Raw genomic sequence first — 19780 nt, 5'->3', positions numbered from 1 at the left:
CTGAAAAAAGATGTCAGTATTCAAACGTGAAACCACGATGCTGCAAAAGCAACAATCAAAAGTGCTACATGGACCAATATGCTGACCTAAATCGACGGACACAAATGACTAGTCATTGAATACACTAAAGTGTGGCTGGTCTTGTCAATGGCAGTGTAAGCTTGTCAAATAATTTATTTCACATTCCTCTACTTATTCTAAAAATTATTTCCACGCATCTACTTAACTGTTATGGCGACATATTAAAGGCAGCTCCTTCATATAGAACCATGGTGTTGTACTTTTTTACTCCCCTTCTACCTGATGCTACTCAAGTTTTGCTTGCTCTCAAAGAAATAATTTCACCGAACTGCTCTATCCACAAAGCATTATTCCAAGCATGTGGCAAAGTGTCCTTACTTAGTACCCAACGATGCGCTCCCCTTGATTTCTTTTCTCTCTATAGTGCTTGGATTCAAAGCAAAACTAGCTTTTCGACATAACTAGCTACTTCTATGGTCACAAGAAACTTTGCCAATTATTGATGTTTATGTTACCGATAACGTATACATGCGTCCTCGAAACACAGTGGGACGACAAGGCAGATATGCCAGGCACCTCGTTCCTTTACAGATTTTAAAACTCTGTTAAATCAATCAGTTACTGAAGTGCGAAAAGCTACAATTTCACCAAATGAGTTATTTTCAATGGTTTATCCTAGTAAAGTAGGACCCGGAGTGCCATCAAATCTGCCTCTCCGTGAATGCAAAGAGCGCCTACGCGAAGCCATTTGCGCGAAGCACTCGATGGCGTCGAACGGAGAAGATGAAAAAAGAAAGTTGAATGCGTGCGAACTGGTTGTAAAACAAAACACACGCGGTTGGCGAGGCGTATATCTCGAGGATTTCACAGCACTCTGTAGCACCACCCCTATTGTATCTCACGTATCGCATATAATCGCATGTACACCCTTGAAATTCTTTATTATTATTGCGGGACAGCCTCTGTGTTTTCCGGTCGCGCGAACGTCGGCCGCACGGCGCGTCACCGGCCTCGGATACACGCGGAGTCACTTGATCCTGAAGGAAACAGCGCAACGGAATACGTATTCGCCGTTCCCACCGCCCCTGGTTGCTACAAGCCCGCTCACACGCCTTGTACTAGACCGCGTGGCGCAAACGAATTAGCTTCGATTACAGTACGGATAGCATGGTTTCACGTCGCATTGTTTTCCGGTAATTAATAAGGCTAACTCAATCGGTGCTCGAACACCGTATTAGAAATCATGGCGTACAACATGTCCTGTTTTAGATGGCACCACATAACTGCCTTAGTCACTCCAAGCGGCGGAGCGTAAAGTTAAACCAGTAAAAACTCCATATTATATGCCACAAATCTAGTGCTGTACAACGAATTCTCGCAACGGAAGGATAGTACTAGGAATGAAAACTAGAAAAGAGGCGCGCGGAAGACACGCACAGACACTGAACTCATTTCAGAGCTTCCGTTCAACGCGTCGCAATGGACGAACAAGAGGAATTCGAAACACTCACTCACCTTTGATGTCGCTGAGTTGGAGGCGATCATGGTGATCTTGGAGGCAACAAGCCCACAAAAAGCCAGCAACACGCAGAAATATTCCCAAAAAGTACACAGAAAACGCAGGAAGCTCTCAAGGAAACGGCGTGCACGAACTCGCAGAAATGCGCCAATCATCTACAGCGCAAACGCACAATCATACACGTACACTCATACAAATGCACGCGTATATTATCAGAAATTCTACCATTTGATAACAAATTTTGTAATATCATGTTATTGCTGAACAATTGCTGCCATTTGCAAGTGTATGAATGTTTTTTTGCTTGACTTTTTTGATGAACTACTTTCTTTACCGCGGTAACGCAGTGCACTGGCCGGAGCTAATGGGAGGCGTGGGAAAAGGCGCCAAATTCAAACGTCGCAAACGCCGCGCCAATGTGTGCGCGCACAGTTTTCATCGTTCGGATTTAAAAAAAAGTAATGCGTGCCGCAACCATGCGAACTGAACTATTGACCAGAAAAGTACAGAAATGTCGCTGTTTGTGCTTCTTATTTCGACGCCATGGCAAACTGCAGGCGGTCTTCTCATTCTTTAAACATTTGTGCGTGTGCTTCTGCGCTGTGCGATTTGTCACCGAGAACGTATAGCAGCGCTGATTGTGCTTGGCGGCCAAGCAGATTCCCAGCACATTCGCCAGCACCCCGTCTATGTCACAGAAAAGAATTTGGCCTCCATGTGAAATATGAGCACCATGTCATACATATCAGCCAACCTTTTCGTTTCGTTCTGTTGCGCGCTAACGGTGTAACATCTAAGCCAAACGCACTCTGTAAAAACGATGTTCACTGCTTTCTTCGCCGCAACCGCCGTGGTGGCGTAGTGGCTGAGGTGTTGTGCTACTAACCCGAGTGCTTGGGATCTAATGCCGGCCGCGGCGGCTGCATTTCGATGGGGATGAAATGCAAAACGCCCGTGTACTGTGCGTTCGGTGCAGGTTAAAAAACCCCAGAGGGTCAAAATAAATATGGAGTTTCTTACTATGGTGTGGCTCATAATCAAAGGGTGGTTTTGGCACGTGAAATCCCAGACTTCAATTTTGTAAACTTTCTCCGCCACCTTGACCATATGTAACATGGAGGCATGCAATGCCGTTTCCTAACACACAACCAGGGCACTGGCCCCTTATAATGGATGCCGATGGAAATGCAGGATGCGTCCAATTTGTCTCACTGCTTGTAGAGACGTTTTTCTTCTCAAACTGCTTATATATATATATATATATATATATATATATATATATATATATATATATATGTATGTATGTATGTATGTATGTATGTATACATATACAGGGTCTTTCTGCTAACTTTAGGCCGAGTGTAAACTCTATGCACTCTAGGACGACGCGACTAAATGCATGTTGCTCACTTTTGTATGTGGCGTGTAGTGCCATTTTTGTATTTTGCTTACTTAGCTAATTAGTCCAGGATTGTTAACCAACTTCTGAAGCAAGTAAGTCGGGAAAGAAATTCCAATTAGAAAGCTTCAGAGGAGTTGGCAACACGTCCGAATAAACAGTTTCTGTATTTTTATCTATCCAGCTCCATTGCATTGCCATATTTTTAAACTCTGGCTGAAATTAGCTGGGACACCCGGCAAAGAAAACGTGTGTCAATGAGTTTTTCGAGGAGTGCATCAACGTTTCAAATACCTTGCAGCAGCTATAGATGCCTCTATCATGAAGGCATACATATATATATATTGTAGCCTGTTTTGTGGGCACAGGTTCGCCCAATAAAAGCTAGTTTTGTCTTTCACAGTACTGCTACTGTGTTCTTTAACGTCACTACCACGTGATATCTGGTGGAGGTGCTAGTGCGTTCATGCACCGAACGCCCCCACAAAGCCGCGATCCAAGCCCGAAGCCCGAGGACAAAACTAACATCGCCCAAGACCAGCGTGCTAGCCGCAGACTGCAAGGACTGCCCCCAGAGCACGGACTTCTACCTGAGTCGACAACGAAGATCGTGGTTGAAACAACCCCAATGGCTGCCCCAGTGTCCCCCGTTATCCTACAACAACCTCGGGACCCACCGACCTTCCATGGAGCAGCGTCTGAAGACCCAGAATCCTGGCTGGGGACCTACGAACAAATCGCGACTTTTAACAACTGGGACTCCAACGACAAGCTGCGGCATGTTTACTTTGCCTTAGAAGATGCCGCGAGAACGTGGTTTGAGAACCGGGAGTCGACCTTGATGACATGGGACCTCTTCCGTACCGGCTTCCTGCGCACCTTTACGAGCGTCGTGCGCAAGGAAAGGGCCGAAGCCATGCTGGACGCCCGAGTGCAGCTGCCTAACGAGAATGTTGCCATCTTCACGGAAGAAATGAACCGTCTGTTCCGCCATGCCGACCCGGATATGCCAGAGGAGAAGAAAGTCCGCCTTCTCATGCGTGTTGTGAAGGAAGAACTTTTCGGTGCAATGATACGAAGCCCGCCGAAGACCGTAGAAGAGTTCCTTCGCGAGGCCACCAGCATCGAGAAGACACTCGAAATGCGGAACCGGCAATTCAACTGCCGTACAAGCTCTACCCACTACGCAGGAATTCAATCACTGGCCACGGACGATCTGCACGAGACCATCAGGGCCATAGTGCGCGAAGAACTGCGCAAGGTCTTGCCTTCGTCATAGCCTCAAGTGGCCTCGATCGCCGACATCGTGAAAGAAGAGGTGCACCGATCGCTTGGAGTTCCTGAGGTGCAACCAGAATCACCACAGCCCCAGCCGGAAGCGATGACCTACGCCGCCGTCGCACGCCGTGAAGGCCCCCCTCCGCGACCGCGCCAGGGCCCTGTGACGCCGCAATTCCGTCGTCCGCCGCCACCGCCTCCAACACGCCCACCCGTCGCCCAGCGCACCTACGCGAGGAAGACGGACATTTGGCGAGCCCCCGACCACCGCCCGCTCTCCTATCACTGCGGAGAAGCCGGCCATGTGTATCGCCGATGCCCATACCGGGAGATGGGACTGCGAGGTTTCGCAGTCCCATCTAGCCTACGAGTTCAAGGTCATGCCATTTGGACTGTGCTCGGCGCCTGCAACGTTCCAGCTCGTGATGGACACGGTTTTAGCAGGATTGAAGTGGCAGACCTGCGTCGTTTACTTGGATGACGTCGTTGTATTCGCCGAAAATTTCGACGATCACCTTACGCGGCTTGCCACAGTACTAGAGGCCATCAAGTCATCAGGACTCACTCTGAAGCCAGAAAAGTGCCGCTTCGCTTACGATGAGCTTCTGTTCCTAGGCCACGTCATCAGCAAGTCTGGAGTCCGCCCTGACCCGCAGAAGACAGCTGCCATCGCAATGTTTCCGCTGCCCACCGACAAGAAGGCAGTGCGTAGATTTCTTGGCATGTGTGCCTACTACAGGCGAGTGTCAAGGACTTTTCGCGCATCGCTGAGCCGCTGACACAGCTAACTAAATGTGACGTCGAGTTCAAGTGGGAAACGCCGCAGGCCAACGCATTTCAAGAACTAAAACGACGTATGCAGTCGCCGCCCGTACTTGCGCACTTCGACGAGCACGCCGATACCGAAATCCACACTGACGCCAGTAGCCTAGGCCTCGGTGCCGTCCTAGTCCAGAGAAAAGATGGACATGAACACGTGATAGCTTACGCTAGCCGGTCGTTGTCAAAAGCGGAAGGCAATTATTCTACAACCGAAAAGGAATGCCGCGCCATCGTTTGGGCTACACCGAAATTTCGCCCTTACCTATATGGCAGGCCATTCAAAGTGGTCAGCGACCATCACGCGTTGTGTTGGCTAGCTAACTTAAAGGACCCTTCAGGACGGCTGGCACCGTGGAGCCTCAGACTACAAGAATACGACATCACTGTAACATACAAGTCTACAAGTTTTCGCACCGTAGCTGGACCACAAGGTTGCCGGAATAGGCCGTGCCTTGTATATGTGTACTGTGACACTGTGTTTCTTTCTACAAGTTGCCGCTCTTCTGTCTTCCTCTTGGTCCCCTTCTATATTGTGCCCCCCGCCACCTGATTCAACTTGCCCTCTCTCCCGCTACAACGGCAGCCCACGCACTGGTGCTGCGGAGCGACCGCTTTCTCCCTCCTTGCCTCGGGTGCACGGGAACCAAGCTGCCGCTACTTCCCGCCCCCCTCACTCTCCATCTTACGTCTCCCTCCTCCTGTGTGCTTTTTTCTTTTTCTTTCCGTTTTCTTTCTTTTTCCTTTTTTTTCGTCACTGACCTCCTTGCTCTACATACATGTGACTCCGCCTTCCTCTTGCCCTGTATAGCTACCAAACGCCGCTGTAAATCTGCCAAGGCGCCGAAAATCAATCACTGTCACAACTGTTCCTCTCGGTTTGATGTTGTAAGAACGACCGGGCACCCGGTCTGGTGTCTTCACTACCAGGGCCGAACTGCCATGTTTTTGTAAACCCTGAAGATCGGTCCACCGAACGAAACTGTCGAAATTGAAATACTTGTTCTGTTTACCTTGTAGCACCACGCAAGTTCTTTACGTTTGAAAGGTAGCCTGAAGAATCCCCCTTTGCCTACTATATATATATATATATATATATATATATATATATATATATATATATATATATATATATATATATATATATATATATATATATATATACGTGCAGGACGTTTCACGTAACTTATACCACAGACGTATCTACTCGGTGGACAGGGTTCACTGTCCACATGCCCACTCGTTAGATACGTCTATGGTTCAAGTAACGTGAAACAACGCCTCTGTATATGCAATGGCGATCAAGTGATCAGTAAAGCAACATATATGTGCAAAAGATGCACACATACATTTGTGCGTGCGTTTTTCACATATACTACGAAACTCAATGGTGCTCGAGACTCAATGTTATTCAACAATAAGTCAGCAGCATTTAGTCAACGACTTTATTGTAGAAAACTACTCAACATGGCTCAATAATACTCAATAATATTCAACAAAACATCAAACGAATTTAGTCAACGGTTTTATTGTTGGAAACTACTCAACATTGGCTCAATACTATTCTGCAATATATCAACAAAACTTAGTAAACGACTTTATTGTTGGAAACTACTCAACAATGGCTCAATAATACTCGATGTTATTCAACAATATATAAACAGAATTCAGTCAAAAACTTTTTTGTTGTGAACTAACCAACAACTTTACTGTGTAATTATTGCTCGCTGGTTTCAATTATCGTTGAGGTATTGTTGAAAGGCTACTGAGTCAACAATTCATCAACAATACGCCAAAAACATGTCAACAGTCATTTTCATAAGGGTAGTGTTGCGGCACATTTTCTCCATTCGGTGTTGCTGCGTAGTTTCCTAGTATTAGCGGTGAGAATTAGGAGTGGCGCCCTCTCGCGAGTGACGTCATGGCCAGGACGCCGCTCGCTCCGGCTCTCTCGGCTCCCGCGCACGCTCGTTCCCTTCGTATATGCTTGGCGTATGGGTGGCTCGAGCCGTACGTATTGAAGAATACGTCGGCTTCTTTCAGCTGCCATGCCTTAACCACAGTTTCTTCTTCAAAAGCGCGTGAGTCGAGAAACTTTGCGGCTTGAATATCGCAAGCTATGTAACGTTAAAGGGGTCTACTGGTTTTGCAATGCACATATGCGCCATGTCTATCCGCAAATTTTGCGTAAAAAGAATGTCTGCAAATTCAACACGAGAAGTCGTGTATGATGCCTCGCTAAACATTTAACATTTTCTTAGTATTTAGCTATGAGAGACATTGCATTTTACATGGAAGAAAAATCTTGGTAATTGGCGTCAGCATGTTATCCGATGTTAGAAAGACACTGCTCAGCGAAGCTGTCATAATGATTCTTATTACTTTGGTGTGTTGTTATATTCAAATATGGCCATTCATTAATGCTTTAAAAAATAGGCACGCATTTCTTATGAAACAGTTTGCTGCTACTTTCATCCTCCTCTGAAACAGGCCTCCAAAAAACGAATTGCTCATGGTTGCTAACATGACGGCACGTCATGTAGAGTATTTACATAGGTAATTCACAAACACCATAGTAGCAATCACCTGAGAGAAAAGTCTCGTTGTTAAGATCGAGAGCCAATCAATTGAAAGTGATGAAATGTTTCATAGTGGCCCTCAGTAGCCTTTATCGACAATACGGCACACCCCTGATCACGTAACGGTAGCAATCAACTGTCGGTATGGCGAGGCACGCTATGCTATGTTCGCGAAACCCAGCAGTGCACTACAACTTCGAATTGAAACCATAAAGCATTTTTTTACAGCGCCAACTGGAATGGCTAAAGTATTCTCGAGCTACTACAGCGCAGCTTAGATTGGCTAGAAAAGGAAAATTCAAGCACCTTCTGTCTCACCATGTCTCGATCCAGTGTTCTTTAATTATACAAACGGATGACTATTCGCTTCGTCGGTACATAAAAGAGAACCTTGCCCAACTGCAGGCTAAATAAAGTTTGCTCCAATCCAATCGCAAACATTCATAAAGAAAGCACCACAAGCCTTGCATATATTTTCACTTGATTTCTGACCCTCCAGCGGGGAATTTCGATTTCTTTAATATGTCCCATACTACTAATGATTGACGCTTCGACTTCTTTCTGGCTGCAGCCGTGCGGTCAAACAGGCATACTTCACTAAAACAATTGGGCCGAGCAGCAGTGGCGTAGCAACAGGGGGGGGCCGGGCGGCCGTGGGCCCCGGGTGCACGGGGCCAGTAGGGGGGGGGGGTGTCATATACGTCTGAAGACACCCGAAAATTGTCGATATCCTCGCCTTCCTCGACTACACCCGGGGGGGCGGGGGAGGGGGGGTGACAGAAGAGCTAAGGGCCCCGGGTGCCAGACGACCTAGCTACGCCACTGCCGAGCAGCCTGTGCCAGTTAGCCAAACAGATTCGTCATGTATATTCCTCAAGCAACAAGCACCAGTAAATTTCTCATGTGAGTTGAACGTGTATCACGGAAAAGGAAATATATATTGGTGCATTCCTATTTGTATTCTGTAAATAGCTGTAAGCCTTCACTAACCTTACTTCAAATTTCCGCCGCTTAATGTAAACACGGGAGGAACCGCCTAATGTTGACAAGCAGTTAAAGAAGTAAGTGGTGATTGTAGAATCTAAACTCCAGTATTAGTTAAGTCCCCGTGTTGCTGCCGAGCGTTTCTGTGAAGAAATGCAAAAATTCGATATTACACCATGAACTACTCGTCGTGAGCAAACCTGTTTTAGCGGATTAAAATCAACGTAACTGTTGTAGAAGTGGTATATAGCCAGCGTTTGTGACATACGTGTTGCACCGCAGCAGGTATGTATCATAACTGGATTCCTGCATGCTATGTTTTGGCGATTGTCCATCCGCGCATGAAAAAACCGCAATGGGCTGGTCTGCGCTCCTTCGGCTGGCGCTGTAGCGTTGCCTTTGAGAGCTGCATTGTTGTCTAAGGGATTAGCTCTTTGAATAAATGTTCGCAAAGGAAGACGTCGTAAAAATATATTTGAGACGACCCCCATAAGTATACAAGCAGAGAGAACGAGGGCGAACAAACGAAGACACCGCAGAAAGCGCCCGGACAACGCCCGAACTGTAGCAGACGACAGGCGCGAGTCCTTGCCCTGACGTCACGCGAGCGGCGCTCGCAGCGCCCCTGTAGTTCGTTCTCGGGGCTAATAGCGTTGGTGCTTATGAGGTCGCAGCAATGCAAAACGACAAATCGGCTGTATTACCATCCTTCAGCTATGCCTTATTTTCGGAGTTCTCATTAAAGTGGCGTTTCACGCATATTGCGTTTAGTGTTATTTCTCGATGACAACACTTTTCAAAACGGTAATAGCATTCGCGGACAAGGGCAGTATTTTTCCGAGTGACACCAGGAGCCGGGCAATACGTTCCTTCATCGAGTTTTTAGGTGAACTCTAGCTGATACTTTAGGAGGTATGTCGTAGTTATCGTCCGATGGGTGCCTCAACTACGTTGCATACTTTATTAGTCGTCGTCGCCCATGGGCTCGGGCGAAAGCGTTTGTGAATCCCAGGTGACAGGAAAAGAAGCGAAAGTGGCTGGAGCTCGCAGTAGTCACTCTGGAGCTGCTTGCTCTGCGATGTAGTGAATCGCCGGGCCAGGCAGAGCCCAACCACGAGCACCGACTCGAAGATATTTATCAGTGTTGCCTGTTGCAGTGAGGCAGTGGATAGCGCACTCAGATACGAAGCGGTAGCAGTGGCTTTAGGGCACAGGATTACATCGTCATGATGACCACATATTTTTACTTAGGTGAATATGTAATTTGTGTGCGTTTTTTCTGCCACGGCTTTCTGATGACGGCGGTGCCACACAATGAGCCAAGTAATGATCTCGCAATACTATTTTGATATTTGTACAGAGCACAGCGGTGTCTGCTCCGCGTGGCCTACGTGGTGCCTGCGACGTGCACTGTAACGTAGTCTACCGCGGCAGCTGAAGCGAGGGGGGAGGGGGGGGGGGGGGCATGACTAGCCCTTTCACCACTACGGCACAAAAGATTAGGGCAGTTACTTGTCCTCTCTGCTTCTCCACAGTGTAGCTTCAAGCGCACCAGCGGATACAGAAATAGAGAGAAAGCCGGATATCATTGCGATAACGAGTTACATATTTAGGGGACCAGCAAAAACAACTTCACTCATAAAAAATATTATGGGGTTTTACTTGCCAAAACCAATTTCTGTTAATCAGACACGCAGTATTGGGGGACTCCGTAAATGTGGACCACCTGAAGTTCTTTAACGTGCACCTAAATCAACGTACACGGGTGTTTTCGCATTTCGTCCCCACCGAAATGCGGCCACCGTGGCTGGGGTTCGTTCCCGTGACTTCGTGTTTAGCACCACAATGCTCCACTCATAGTTGAAGCATTCGAAAACTTTTTATTACATGTCATCCGTGAGAGAACTACGTTTATTAGTGAGTTCATTCTATTTCTTGGTAAAAAAAGAAGTCTTTCTGTGCACCTTCAAGAAATATATGAACGCGTGTATCGTTGAGCTCTACAGCTTTCATGATTCATGATACACCATACTCGACGGTGTATTGTGCACTGGTTAGGGACCTTCCTCGTCGTTTTGTGGAATATATATAGGGAAAGAAATAAGCTTTGACAGCACACATCACGCGAAGGCAATATTTTGTAACATGGAAATGTTTTGTGCCGGGCCCACAATCAACTTCCTGTAACGAATGTGACGTACAATATTTATTCTTTAATGAAAGGCATGACGATGCCATATAACACAACGAGCGCCGACAGTGAGCACTTGGGTACGATAAGCGCAGTGGAGGCTCTAACGCGCAAACCACGCAGTTTACGTAAATGGCTTGTGTTACGCGGCGGACTATCCTGTGACGCTTCGTCGCCTGTGCAGTGCAGCTTCTCTGTGCATCAGCAGTGCTTACATGCCGCCTACTGCTTCGATTGACATGACACAAACCAATAAAAGTGCTGCGCTAAGCGGGACAGAAAGGCAACGACGTTGACGGGCGAATCTCGCTTTGGTCCCGCAAGAGACATGGCAGCGTGAAGCAGAACGCCTTCGCAACGCACGCTGCGAACTCTGCCATTGGCATTCATGAAGCTGAGCGCGTCGGAACTCAACTAGCTGCAGAAGACACTACGAAGCCAAGCCAAAATGCTCGTACCTTCGCCGAAGCTACTCTGTAGCCGGATGCCGCACGCCGAGAAAACTTGCAACATAGTTGCCGACCCGCAAATCGTGCGCCTTTCGTTGCAGCGGACCACGACTTTACGAATCAATAACAATCCCTCTAGTTTCGCTTGTACGGTTTGCGAATGCCTGTGGTTTGTGGCGGATTTGTCCAGTGCTCCGGCACGTGCAATGCAGTGTCTCCTGGGGATATTTACTGGTCGCGATTCGTTCGACAACTTTTGATTCCGTGGAAATTGTCGAAAGTCCCTGAGGGGAAGTATGGGTGCCACTGTTGGCTACTTGCAACTTAATTCTTCAAGTACAATAAACATGCAAGAGCTTCTGTGAAGACACGCTTCACTTTCGTTTTCTACCGATGCCCATGGAAGAGGGATATACCATATTTTTTTTTTCCATCTTAGGCGTTCATTTTGGTATGGAGTTTCAAAGAGTATGTTTGATTTTACACTCATGTAACTTAGTATTCCAACTGGAACCGGGATAGCTATGTTATAGAAAGTCTATTTTATTATGGCATGGTCTTCATATTTGTCGTCCTCTTTAAGTATGCTAGGACCTCAATCAAGCGCCTTACTTCTTAGAGAACTGCCACTTTCCTACACAGCGCAATCGGTTTCCTCGAATTAAAACATTATAAAGGTGCAGCGCAAATACATAAGGCAGCGTAAGAGAGACCACGAAGAAACACAATGGTTATTTTCAACTGCGGTAGATTGCTACTTAGGCTGGCATTATATGGGCGGCCAGGAATAACAAAATCAAAGGAAGAAAACTTATATAATACGAAATGTAAGGGGAGGGGGGAATGACACAAGTGAAACGCTTCCATGTACAGACGTTCCTTAACTACACGTGCATCGTATAATAAAGATGTATCAAGGATAATTAACGGCTGTCCGCACGTTATCAAAGGCGTGTTACAGGATGTTTCTAAATAATATCGTGCATACCACCCTCTATCGACGTTTAACTCTGGAGTGGCAATTTGAGAATAAAATATGGAAATGGAGTCAAATACGCAAGGATTGCGATATTACGTAGGCTGTTGAGCATAGTGGCTTGCTATACTCTGACGCCAGTTTAAATTAGCGAACGTTGATGCTGATAATCTTGTTGAGTTTGAGAAAGTAGGGGAGTGTGGTGAAGGTTTCGTTATACTTACAATGTATTTATAAGGTGTTGTAACGTCATTACCGCCGAATGATTGGAACGCAAGAAGGACAGATGATTAGGAGGAGGTATGACCACACGCAATGTCCACGACTGGACATAGGCAGCTCAATTTCGATGTATGGCTTGTAGTCTTATGGTAAAATTCGGAAAGCCAAATAACGAAGTCACCTTCGGTACATTTTGACTGCACTTTTATGGGGACAATTTTAGTCAAAGGACTATATATCACTGTAATAGCAGCAGTTATTTTAAATAAAACTTACAGAAATTTTCTGTACCATACACGACATTTTCTGTGAACGTTCTATAACAGAAACATGTTAAAAGAAAAACCGAAATGTTCTCCTCTTCTTGATCTCCAGCCGATAAGTCGAGTCAGAACTAGAACGTAACCGCTCCATATTATTGTCTCCGCATCAAAAACTACAAAATACAATTTTAGAGTTTTTTTCTCCATATACGCTGTTTTTTTTGCATCCATACACGTGCTGTTTGCGGTACTGTTCTGATGGTCCGTGCCATAATCAAGATGACTGCTCTTCTGCTCTTCTTTTTCTTCTTTGGTCAATCGTAAGAAGTTAGTGGTTTTCAAGTACAATACAAAGAGTGCACGATCATTTTATTTACCCAAAATTTTCCGCGCGTTCATGCCGTAGAACCGGACTGCAATGTAGCCTGCAAAGAAAATTCAGGCGGGCAGTCACAAAATTTAGGAACTACGTGTTCTGGCATTTCAGCGTACGTTGCGCTTTGTGAGGCAACGTGGGATTTTGGTATTCCATTTAGCTTTAGTTTTTTCTTATAACACAAGGGGTAGCTAGTGGGCTCAATCAATATATTATTGCCTATTCGTGATTTTCTGAATGTACTTTTTGCTGTGGCTGCTAGAAAGAAAAAGGAAAGCGTTTGTGAGTTATCAACAAAGCTCACTCAGTGACGTTAGTTCTTAGCTACGATCAAATGTTTTGTTTAATGAAGTGACCGGAAGGTGTGATTTTTTTCTGTTGTGTAATATTTAATTTGTCTTGATATTCGCATATGAACCCGCTTTATATGCGGTCGCATGGCGTCCAGTAGTGATTTCGTTGCTTCATTAGCTGCAGTGTTTTAGTGTGTCACCGTAGGGAAATTATTTTGCCTGTTCACTGACAACGTCGTTTCAATTTTCAAAATAGTTAATGGGAATGCTACACTGCGTAGCTTGGGGCGCATTTTAAACGCACACCTGCGCATTTTAAAAGCACAGCGCTGAAGGTACTAGTACCCTAGCCACATAGATATGCTGTCAACATGCTCATGGCCACAAAGAATCGCTTGTATGTCCTCTGCTATAGCCTCACTTCCCGATTCTCACGAAAAATAACTAAATGTGTAAATAACGGGCTGCAGAAGCGTGAAAGAAACGGTCATAACTTGCACGTAACTGCAGCAAAACATTCAGAGAAGAAACCAGAAAGGCAGCATGTGCCATTGTTTCGCGTGTCAAATACTATACAGTTAATGAGCCCCTCACCAGGTCGGGCAATTTTGAGCTGACAAGCGCAGAGCATACAGTGCGCGATAACAATCGTGTCTGCAAGGCATTACATCGCTACGTGCCGCGGAAAGATCTGAAATTTGAATCCGAACGCCGTTTCGCTCTTTACTCGCGGCCGCTTCGCTCCAAGCCGGACGGTGACGTAATCGTGCCCCTGCGCCTCCTATGTAATCGTGTCCGCAATGTGACGTCGCTCGTGGTGACACGTGACTTCGATAATCACTCAAGACAACATCTTTTATCTGTGTGATCTGTTGCCTGAATTGAAGAATTGAAGTTTAGCGAAATAATGAAACATACAGACGGAATGTCTGCCTGTTTTTTGTGTTTTACTTCGCACCTAAGCAAAAGAGAGGTACTTCCGCTTCGTCTGCTTGTTCCCATGGTCGTGCGGTCACGGGCGCAGGCCCGAAACTATGCCATTTTCTACCGTGTCCCGGCGCGTGATCACGCTCGGCGGTCCACTTGTTCTACCGCAGAACTCGTGTCATGCTAGTCATGTATTCTTGTGCACAGCGCGCAAAATCGTGCTCTGCGCGATAGAGACAACAGCTCGCGCGCGACGCCATCGGCGGAAGTGCGCAGCGCCCCAAAAAAAGCACGAAGCAAAAAAAAAAAAAAAATATGCGGGGACTGTGACGTATGCGTCACACGATCATTGAGGTCCGCTATGGGAGAACGCAGGCAAATAATTTTACTTGCGTAGGCTAGACACGGTGAGTGGAGAGAGCGTCTTACTTGCAAGTGGAACCCGCCTGCTGAAGTCATGGGTTTGCGACACTGAAATATTTCTATCTCGGCTATTATTGAGTATTGACTATTAATTAATCTACCGCACAAAACTTGTGCGGCAGAACGCTGCCTACAGGTCACGTAACTGCTTCCAACATATAGCCAAAATTTGCTCTGGGGCCTGGAAAGAGACCCCTTAACGTGATGTGCCCACCACTTTGAATTATCAGGACTATGTTCTACCTTGTGCCATTCTGCTGGACATTGTTACAAACATTGGTGACGTGTTGATTCGTTTGCGTCGTAGGTACGGTGTACTCGAAGGTGTACTCGGTGTACGGTGTACTCTGCTGTACAACGTTACTGAAGACTAGACGCAGAACAGACAACACACGGAATTACAAGTGACTCAATTAGCATTACGAGGGGCTCCCGATAAATATAGTTTTACCTTTCACGTGCAGTGCTCCTGCGCGGCATTTTCAGCACTGATAGTAGAGGTGGCACAGAAAACTCGCTGATAGCAAAGGAATCCTTAGAGAAAGAGCTACTGTGTTAAATTGTATGGGCTCCTCCATCCAAAGAGTGAAGACGTTAGCATGTTTAAGCACTCTGCGCAACCTGTATCCACCCAGCGTGGACGCGTGTCGCGCAGCTGCCGTGACGCTGGGAAGCCTGCATGCCTGTCTTGTTGCCTGCTACGTGTTTTTACCGCACATACCCTGCGTTGCGAGGAAGGAAACTTCCCTTTCGGTATTATGTTTAAATTCCATAACAAAGCCAGGTTCGCGTTTATGCAGAGGATATACCGCGTTCTCTGTCTTCTATTGCGATAGCAATTATATGGACACTCCAGGCGCATTTTATTACGGTAACAATTATAAGGACATTCCAGGCACATTTCTGCCCTCACTTTCAGCGTATTCGTGAGGTTCCGTACGAGTGAATGCGTGTGAAGGTGAGCCAGTAAACGCGGTTAATTCTCGCGTGCTCGAGCGAGGAACACAGCTCGGATGCATGCCCTCTCCTAAGGTGCACGAGGCAATGGGGTTCAGGCGAGGGAGGTGGGGCATTCTCCGCCGGCTGCCACGACGTCTCGATGTCTTCCTTGCCCGCCGCTCCGTACAGAGTGGAGACATTGCGGCATCTACCACGGCGTTGGCCACGCGAATCGTGGACTCCGTAGTAGACGTCTTTAGGCTGTTTCACATGGCGCGATTTTCAGTCAGCGACACAACATATTTCGCTGCTCAGCGACAGCCGCGACGCCGTGGGCGACTGGATTCCAATATATTGGTGGCGCCTGCGCTGAGTCGCAGCGATCGACGCGATGTGGGAGGGGCAATTTGTCACAAAACACAGCGCCGTCAAAATAGGCGCTTTCCTGTTTTACAGCGCGTTGGTAGCTCTGTGGAGCAATGTCGGCCGCCAGTTTTAGTTATGTTTTAATGGGGCGAACAAGCCAGCGCCTGCGCCTTAGAAGCTTCATCAACAATTTTTTTTCTTCCGCTTACACAATTCGTTTAAAAGGAGACTCTGCCTGCTATCCAGATTGGGAGAGGAGGAGGAAAAAGGTTTATTGAGCTCTAGAAAATTTAATGAATTTCGCGGAGTCAGATGGTGTCTTCCATCTTCTTAGCAATGGCCGTCTGCCCCTAGTCCATGGCTCCGCTGGATGCCGCTGCCAGCTGGGCCCGCACTCATCCGCAATCTCAGTGACGAGCTAGTCGCAGAACTAACCTACTTCCTCAATAAGCACTGGGCAGCGGCGACAGAACGAGGATTGGAAACATGCAGAGATCGGGAGAAGGACGCCGCTTCAACACAAGGCGCGTACCCACTCTATCGCCCCCGTCGTCAACCTCTTCCTCGCTACAAATTGTGCCAGCTGCTTATACATGCACACTCAATAGTAGCTTGTTCATCTGCAAAAGCAAAAACTCATTCAGAAAGAAAGTTTTGACTTCCTTAGTAATAACGAAACTAGAGTCTACTAAATGGAACCTTGCCACCCATGCCACACAAGCCGCACGCTCATACTTTCGGTGTTGTGCAGCGTCGCACTCACCGCATCTGTAAGCTGTCGTAAAGTCCCAATGCTTTTAAACGTTAAAGAAATATTGTACTTACTGTATTATCGGATATTAACAGGAAAATTTAAATATCGCTGCGACGGAAATTGCGCTGCCGCAAACGCACGTGAAAGCTGTCAGTGAAAATGGCTCTGGGACTTGCGCGGCAGAACAGTTTTTTCGCCCCAATCGCGCGATGTGAAACAGCCTTTCAACAGACGCCGTAGGGACCGGTTGCCGGCGCTCCAGTGTCTTGAAAGCCATCTGCAAAGTGGCTAAAATGCGCGCCTGAGCGGGCCTCATCTACAAAACGATCTGTTATTTTTACAGAGTGCGCGCTGTGCCGGTAGCTTTGTATGCGCGTTTCGACATTTCGTTGGTGTTGAAGCGTCATATACATGGAGTTCAATATCGCGGCTGCTGCCGTGATTCCTAATTCCAGTGTTTTCACAGACAGCTTCCGCTGTCATTGAGCGAGATGTGTTCATGTTTACCTGTGCACGCGTGACACATTGCTGGTTAATTTAGTTAAAGCACGTTGACGGGCTAGTTGGTTTGGAAAGTGCGACTGAACAAGGACTTAGAAAGAAGTAGCCACGCAAGGACAGCGGTGTTATTGCGTGTCTGTTTCTTTCTACGTCCCCATCGAGTCACGCTTACATGTTCTTTCGTTGTTAATTTCCTTAGTAAACGAATGTTTCCAAAATTATACGCCCTATAAAACAACTATCCTTACTTCGTACAGCTATCTACTAATTTGCTATCACAATTGGTGGTTCGCTTTTCGGGTGTGTTCACCATTCCCTGGGCGCGCTGATACCATGGTTGTTAATTGAGCTACTAAGCGAATGTTTCCAAGTTTATACTCCCCATAAATCTACTATCTTACATCGTGTAGCTGTCTGTAAATTTCCTATCGCAATCGATGCTTCACTTTTCGGCCGAAACTACGACTTTCTTGTTTAGTTCGATAATAAAGAAAGCGCGTGGAGCACATGGCACAATTCGGAATTTTGATATGGATTACATGAAGAAGTGGACTTGAGCGAAAGATTGCAATGTTCCGCTAGCTAACGAAATTTGTTCAATAAAAGCCTAATTATTATTCTAGTAAAAGTTATGTACAAATTCTGAAATTGCGGCCACCAAGTAATCAAGACATTCCGTCACACTGACCGGCTTTAATTGCTAATTTCAAAATGTGCTCTCATGTGAATCGCCAGATTATTTAGGTACAGTTAAAAATAGGAAGCCATGAGAGAATGTGCCTATTCGTTTTTGATATCACATTCTACACTCCAAAAACAAAGAGTGTTCCGGGCATTCTCTTCGAGGGAGTATGTGCTTGTCTCATATTTCACTCTCTTTGCAAGAGCAGATCGACCCTCTTTGTGAGAGAGTAGGATAACTCCTCCTGACAGTTTTGTTGCTCCACCGCAAGGTAGTGCTAGTACTCTTTCGCAGAGTGCTAATACTCTCCCCACAGGGGTGATAGTACTCCCCGAGACCGACTACTTCTACTTCACCAAGCCGAGTGTTTCTACTCCCCCAAATAGGGTGCTTGCACAGCTTCACAACAGTGCTAGTACACTTCCCAATAGTGTAAAAGCAGGATGTAGATCCATAGTCACGTTAGAAGGTTTTCGCAATACTTACATGCGGGGAATATTTCATTCCTTCACATGTAAGTATTGCGCACTTATGCTTGGTGAATTGGATGTAATCTATAGTTGGCGAGTAACTCAAATGAAACGTTTTCTCTCTTAAACGATCAAAGTCTTTATCGATCAGTCACAAGAGAAACTGAATAGTAATTTGAGAAACATACTGACAAAAACATAAAATCAGATTAGAATAATGCCCATGAATGCAATACTTCTGAATGCAATACTTCTGAAGAGCAGATTGTACAATTACAAGACCAATTATTGTGACTATTGTGACTAAAGTCATCATCAGCCTGGTTACGCCCACTGCAGGGCAAAGGCCTCTCCCATACTTCTCCAACAACCCCGGTCATGTATTAATTGTGGCCATGTCGTTCCTGCAAACTTCTTTATCTCATCCGCCCACCTAACTTTCTGCCGCCCCCTGCTACGCTTCCCTTCCCTTGCAATCCAGTCCGTAACCCTTAATGACCATCGGTTATCTTCCCTCCTCATTACGTGTCCTGCCCATGCCCATTTCTTTTCTTGATTTCAACTAAGATGTCATTAACTCGCGTTTGTTCCCTCACCCAATCTGCTCTTTTCTTATTCCTTAACGTTACACCCATCATTCTTCTTTCCATAGCTCTTTGCGTCGTCCTCAATTTGAGTAGAACCCTTTTCGTAAGCCTCCAGGTTTCTGCCCCATAGGTGAGCATTGGTAAGACACAGCTATCATACACTTTTCTCTTGAGGGATAATGGCAACCTGCTGTTCAAGGTCTGAGAATGCCTGCCAAACGCACCCCAGCCCATTCTTATTCTTCTGATTATTTCCGTCTCATGATCCGGATCGGCCGTCACTACCTGCCCTAAGTAGATGTATTCCCTTACCACTTCCAGTGCCTCGCTACCTATTGTAAATTGCTGTTCTCTTCCGAGACTGGTAAACATTACTTCAGTTTTCTGCAGATTAATTTTTAGACCCACTCTTCTGCTTTGCCTCTCCAGGTTAGTGAGCATGCATTGCAATTGGTCCCCTGAGTTACTAAGCAAGGCAATAACATCAGCGAATCGCAAGTTACTAAGGTATTCTCCATTAACTTTTATCCCCGATTCTTCCCAACCCAGGTCTCTGAATACCTCCTGTAAACACGCTGTGAATAGCATTGGAGAGATCGTATCTCCCTGCCTGACGCCTTTCTTTATTGGGATTTTGTTGCTTTCTTTATGGAGGACTATGGTGGATGTGGAGCCGCTATAGATATGTTTCAGTATTTTTACATACGGCTCGTCTACACCCTGATACCGTAATGCCTCCATGACTGCTGAGGTTTCGACAGA

At 46.3% G+C, this 19780-nt stretch overlaps 1 pseudogene; it reads right to left on the bottom strand.

The window, feature by feature from the left end:
* LOC126519923 (uncharacterized) overlaps positions 1 to 1566 on the bottom strand; it is a 51214-nt pseudogene extending 49648 nt beyond the window's left edge.
* Between the last annotated feature and the right edge of the window lie 18214 nt (positions 1567 to 19780).

This window comes from Dermacentor andersoni, chromosome 5, assembly GCF_023375885.2.
Source record: "Dermacentor andersoni chromosome 5, qqDerAnde1_hic_scaffold, whole genome shotgun sequence".
NCBI classification, from domain to species: Eukaryota; Metazoa; Arthropoda; class Arachnida; order Ixodida; family Ixodidae; genus Dermacentor; species Dermacentor andersoni.
Note: the sequence above shows the minus strand (reverse complement) of the source record. Positions and strands in the feature narration are given on the sequence as shown.